This window comes from Morone saxatilis, unplaced genomic scaffold (assembly GCF_004916995.1).
Source record: "Morone saxatilis isolate NCDOM2014 unplaced genomic scaffold, NCSU_SB_2.0 Contig15, whole genome shotgun sequence".
Classification (NCBI taxonomy): domain Eukaryota; kingdom Metazoa; phylum Chordata; class Actinopteri; family Moronidae; genus Morone; species Morone saxatilis.
Window position 1 is genome coordinate 11961914 of NW_023339707.1, and position 7086 is coordinate 11968999.

Sequence of the window (7086 nt, forward strand, 5' to 3'; positions counted from 1 at the left end):
TGTGTGTGTGTGTGTGTACACAAATGGGAGGGCTAAATATTGGAGCTAAGACAGGAAATAATTACAACAATGTGAAAGGCATTATTCTTGCTTGTGTGTTGATGTTGGAAAGTACCAGGCAATAAAAGGAGTTCTGCAACGCGAGCGCTTCTGTCAGTGGGCGAGATATGAGGATGCGAATGAGTACAGGCACCATTTTAGTCTGTCATTCGAATTGTCATGATTAAATTATCAAGGCAATCATCAGTGTAATGCACTGTGCCCTGCATCTTTAAACTGAAATAGACTTCACTGGGTTTAGCTTTGATTGATTTTATATAAGCAGGTTTTCATGAGCCTTTAAATCACAGAACAGTTTAATTGAGGAGATTGGCAATGAATTAGTTTTAATGTAAGAGAGACCAGAGTGCAAGCAGAGGTTAGGATGTTGACAATTTTAGAGTTGGTCATCTTATCTTGACTCTCATTTCACTGATGTTGAGTTCATTTTTGACTTGTTATCCATCCATCTTTCATCCATTCTTTAATCAATCCATACAGCCATCCATCTATCCCTCATCAAGTGTTTCTGATTGATTCATGATTGATATTGATTTTGACTGATTTTATTCACAGATTGGGGCGTTCTTATTGGATGTTCTGTTAGATATTAAGTCTATCAACAACCATGAATATTTACCAACACGAGTGACACCAGTATTGACATTCCTGCTCCCCACTCAGAGGTTACAGTATACATACAGTATCTGTTTGTATGTACTATTTCCATATGCAAATTGCTTCATGGCTTTGCAAGTTCACAGGAAATTCTCTCTGATTACTTTTTGACCCAGTGACCCTGACAGTGCATGTGACAACCACGCAAAAGCTCTTGATTAAATGCTTCGTTCAGAGCCAAATGCATCCCCCCCCATGCACTGAAGTATGTGTCCTCCATCATCCACCACCATCCGCATTGGAAGTCATGTTTGTTTCTATGGCAACAGATATCAATGTGGGAACGAATGCACTCTAAAATTTTCAGTGGAGAGAACATTTGCGGTGTTTAGTGATATAGTCATGCATACAACTCAAGGTCTTATAAACACACAAGACGGTCTCATTAATTGTTGTTAAGTCAAGCTGAATGTTTTTGTTTATGGTGGAAACGGGCAGGGGAGTTAAACACCTAAAAAGAACAGATGAGACTGCTTTTACAAAACCACCCAGTGAGCATTTTTCCCCTCATTTGCCCCAAAATCCTTTTAACCCAGGCATCTGGACCATGGCAGTAAACAACTTAAATGCTTTACGCCTGAGCAGTCCAAGTCTATTCACTCCACAGCAGAGAGATGGAATAATGCTCGTGAAAATAAATAAAGTGAAAAGGAGAGGTGGTTCTTTGAGATTAAGACCTCCAAGCTGTAGGTGTATATGGGCCCATTAAGGACCAGATGGGCTGTGAGTGTAGGAATAAAAGTGCCAGGCCAGTGGGGTCATAGGAGAACTGTTTTTCTTTTCTTTTTTTTTCTTGAACAGGCGAAGTCCAGCATCTGTGAGAGACACCCGACAAGGAAAAAGAAACAATGACAAAAAAGGCTAAAATACAGATAAGCTTCAGTGATTATAAAGAGGCACGTGAGTAACACTGAGTTTAGATTTTCTCTAACTGCACGATGCACGTGATCTTCATATGGGGAATCTCTGGTCGGGTCCCAGGGACAGAAAGGCATTGGGGTGTAACTGGAAAGGACAGCTGGGTCAGGCCAGAGTTTTATTTATTTATTTATCCATTTATTTATTTATTATGGTTTTACTTTTTTTGATTTGTTTGTTTTTCCTTTTCTCCCTTTTTTGCCTTCCTTTCTTTGCTTTGCCCTGCTTTAGGCCATCACAGGAGGTTTCAGGTCCATTACAGGTCAGATCCTCTCAGCCCCCCCATGAGACGGGGCCTGTTCATTTTAGTTTGAGGACCAACTTTATCCTTGAAAGGGGACTTCAGCTGCAATCAGGCCCTTTTTTCCATACCAGTCCATTTCTCTAATCCCCTCTCATCTGCCAGTGCAGAGTTGTGCCCCCATTCAACATTTTGGTTATGGAAGTGGTGAAGAGATTAATAATATATAATAGATGATACATAAATTAGTATGAAAACAAATCAGTAAATGAACAAATGTATACATTCTGAGGTTTATATAATTTCCCTCTGGGATTATTAAAGTATTTCTGATTCTGATTCTGATTCTGATTGGGGTTCTGTATAATAATGTGTAAAGTGTGCATGTGAAGAGTCTGTGTATTGCCATACTTGCTATGTGGTGGAAATGGGAATAAAGTCTGAGGAATCTGAGCTTTTCGGATGATGCAGTCAGTAATTGTGAACCGATGTGAAAAGAAAGGTAAGAGTTTAACATCTCAGCATTTAGCCAAAATGACTGTCCCTGAGAATAATTACATTTCCTTCAGTTGACAGTTGCTTTTCCAGTGGCTATTGAAGCGGTCATGCCTCATTACACACAGATGGAGAGAGAGAGATTGTATCAGTCGCCACAAAGATCTGCTGGAATGCATTAAGGACACTCCTGAACTCGAAACCAATCACTGTCAATGCTGGCAGCGGACAAACTGCTGACTGATTCAGTGTTCCTAAAGCTGAGGTGTTACAAGACTGTGAAACAGCCAGTGGCGTCTTTGTCTGCTATTAGCATATTCATGTGCAAGAATTGATTCTATTTGACACAACTCGAACACACACAGTCTGCAGCTGCAACCTGAGGCTTTGTGCTACCTTATATCGTATTTTAAATTATTAAGGGAGAAATTTTATTTTTACTTACCACAGAAATGTTGTGAAACACATTTAAACACTGACGATGAGCATTTCTCACTATAAATGTTGAGGCCGTGGCGGTGAAATAATCGTCATGCAACCTGTAAGATTCCCTTTATAAATCAGTTCACCTATATAGTACAATACATCTTTGGGCAATGAAATATCAACTGTCAGAGTGTTTACATCAAGATACAGACTCTGCTGGCTTAAACTGACCCTCAATGACAGACTAGCTAGGTCACCACACATTAATTATGGCTCAGGTCAGGGTGAAAAACAGCCTGGGAGGAAATTTGGTTTTAAAATCATGCCACTGTGTGTGTTAGCCAAGGAACACACACATACACATGTAATAATAAGCCTTATTTGAAGCATCTTGCAAAACAAAACCCTTTGCACAAAAACCAACAACCAAAACCTCATCAAGAGAAATGAGCCTCAAAGTCTCAGAACCCAATCTGTAAATCTTTCAGAACATTTAAGCTTCAGTATATAACTGGCAATTGTCACAAAAAAATTGATCTGAGATTATATCTTTGTAACTAACCAGTTAAGCAATACAGGCTTCGAAAATTATTTGGAAACTAGTGTGAGTGTGAGGTCAGAATACGGAAAGTTTAAATGGTGAATAGAGAAATGAAACAAAACTATGAATAGTTTTTACTCCATGGAAAGCAACTTTCAAAGTAACTTCCAGAGATTTATGGCTGCTCTGAGGATGCAAAGGTCACTGGTTTCCTTCTGCATACAGAGTGCAGTTTGCTAATGCACAGATGTTGTATCACAACTGATAATCACTTGGTTTCCACATGACACTGTGTCATGTGCAATCTCTCCAGACATCTATATGAGCAGCCTGTGATAAATATACTGCAGAGGTGTATGACAGTTAATGTTTTTTTAAAATCATAAGACACTGTCAGTGTGAAAGATTTCATTAATACATTTACATTCACATACGGTAGTTTACAGTCCTGGTTCAGGAAGGCTGATATTGGAACTGGACAGTATCCCTACAAACAATTAAGTGAAATAAATATTCCTGACACGGTTTGAAGCTCTGAAGCTGTTTTCCGTTTTTCTCATTTCCCCACTTTCTGTTGAGTCTGTCTTGCTGGACTGACTTGTACTACGCCACCAGAAATGAGTTCCAGGGGATTGTGTGAACATTGACACAGATTAATTTACACAAAATGTAAATGTCCTCAATAGGAATCAGGCTTGAACATGTCTGTGTGCAAGACAGTGAAAAGTATGTTACAAGAATATGCAGGGCTGACTGAAGAGTTTAGATAAGAGCATAATAATTGCAAAATAGGGGGATTATGTTAGTTCACATAATGACTGCCCCAACCTCAAAATAATTAACTCACCTCTTGTCCAATTATGCACTTTATGATTAGTCACTTTACAATAATAGTACAGCTTTGAGAGTTATTTTTTTGTGTATGAGAGAAAGGTTGACTTTACTCTGTAATGTTGTAATGTTGTATTGGACTGTCTTTTAAATTCTGTTTGTGACATATTGCCCCTTCATGTATCTAATTTTTTTCCAAAGGTAGTATTAACTGCAGTGCGGTTTTTGCTGGTAAATCTCTGTATCTCAGCAACTACAGGCCTGAGGATTAATTCTAATGTTGACCCCCTGATCTTCTACTCTAACAGCACTTTCCACCTTTACTGAATTGTCATTCATGGAACTCATTCATGCTCCACAGAGGACAAACTCTTTCCATTATGGAGGATCCATAAGATTTTTTTTTTTATGCCTCACTCAACATTGTTGAACACATTCATTCCCCCATGAGGATTTTGAGGATATGAGGTTTGCTGAATATATCTTTTAAATCACTTTGTAAAACCTAAAAAGCCCTTAATCCACTATGTTTTATTAGCTTATTTCACGTTTTTTCTAATTTTATTGTATTTTGAGTATTTCATTGTTCATTCTATTGTTTGCATTTTTGGAACATTGTTTTAACAGTTAAATCAAGCTTATTATTATCATCATATTTACACTAAATGCACCACTTCAGTTCTTTCATTCAATATGTACAAAAGCCTCTAGGAGCCACCAGTGGGTTTTGACATTCCTGGTTTTGTTCACTTGCATCAGTTTATGTACTTTGTTGATTTCCACCCCAAGTCATGATGCAGATGTCATTCCTAAGTGGGGGTTATTTGGTATATATATATATGTAGATATTTATATGTATTTTGGAGAGAAAACAGAGAAAAATAAATATAATTTCCCTTTTATAGATCTCACAGGAAGCATATTTTTAGCATAATTTATTTTGTCATTATCAATCATGAAATTCTTCGTGGCCTGGCACACACTGCAGTGCCCAGTGACAAGGAATGAGATTGTCTTAGCTGAATTCATGTTATATGGTTTACTGACAAATGAAAGCACAGATTAAAACACAGACACACACATTCACAAACAGATGTGGTGATGCTGGGATCCGGATAATCCCAGTGTTGTTAAGGTATCTGCTGAGATTCTTTGATGTGGTGGCTGTCTCAGATTTAACATCCTCCACTGCATTTTTAAACAAAATGGTAAAAGAAGAATGCATCAGCATCTCTGCTAACGTTGTTTAAATCGAATTAAATTGCATTGTACAGACACGTAACCATACATTTCTAGTTCTCTCAAGCCAGATTGAGTTTTTCTCCTACTGTATGCTATAATCACATGCTACATTCAAATCTGTGTCAATCACAAAGTTATGATTATATTTAGTTATTCATTACCTTGTTGTAAATACACATGAATAATACATGCCAAGGTCAAGATGTTCTATCAATTCTCTTTAAAAGGATCTAGTGAAGTGTCCGGGTCCTTATCCAAAGGCAGGACATAAGGATCATGCTCCTGTGCATACTGATTACATACAGTAAGTAACCTTTCACAAACAAACCCAGTGACATGAAATAATGAACACAAGTTGAACCCCATGCTTGGCCATTTCACATTGTTAAATACCAGGTTGTTTCCTACATGAAACTGCTAAATGGTGTTGCAAATTTCAGCATCAATGACAAGATTGTAAAGCACGAGTAGACAACCCCACTGGCATTTTCTCATTTATCTCTAGTTGTATCCAACGATTGTAGATTTGTTTGTTTACCTCATGTTCGAGACTTCTATCTCTAAAATTCCCAAATTTTCCAGGATGATGAAATTTAATGAGTTTGCTTAACCAAAATGTCTGCAGTACCCATGTGTGTTAAGTTTCAAGTGTAAAAATGGTTTCAAATTTGAAAAACTCCCAAAAATGGCAACAAAAGGCAGACAGAAGTTTAGGGGTAGATGGATGGGACCTTAACATAGGAAAACGTTCACTTTCTGGTACCTACTGAGTGTAAAATAACTGTTGGATGGACTACCGTAAAACTTCAACACATTGATGACCCCTTCAAGATGAATTGTATTAATTGATTGATGATTTTGCCATTATCATTTTAATTTCTTCAATACTTTGGTTAATGGACAAACACCTGCAAACTTAATGACATTCCCATCAGCCTTTGGAGCAAAAGGGCTTTTGTTTTCTTGGCAGCTGACAGACAAATGGATTTTGGTCCCAGGGGAAGTTTTTTGGACAGCTGGGGTTTTGGAACAATGGGCCACAATCGTTCCCTCATTAAGTTGATTTTGTGCCATAACCTAACCAGACCTCAGCCCTAGCAGCATCAGAGCAGAATAATGGTGATGTATCAGTTTTGGAGGGCGAGGCCAATAGAGACATTTGCAGGATTTGTTGGAAACACGGCAGCAACCATGTAGAGCAGAATGAATTGCTTATGGGATGTATGTCAACTCATTCCGCATAAAATAAGGTGTGTTAATCCTTTCATGCCAAAGCCAAGCAGCATTTAACATTTAACCTCTGTAAAACCCTGACTGTGAGCACAGCTGTGGCTCCAGGTCTGTTCATCTGCATTGATTCATTCACATAAAAGGGTAAACATGGATTTTTATTATTAGATTGTTGCTTTGGTGTGGAAGAGGTAAAGGATTAACCAGCCTCTTGCTATTTTACACATGTATTCCTAATTAAACACAAACAATAGAGATTTTGTTCAATCAGAAATTTCCATTTCCTCTTTCCCATCTTATCTACTTATCTACTTAGAAGAATCTCATTCGGTCTAACACAGAGATCTGACTTCGATACCCAAAGGTCATCTTGAGTTAATTAGACACTCCACCACAGAGCATTTGGGGGAATCACCTGATCTGAAATCAAACAGCACTCGTTGTA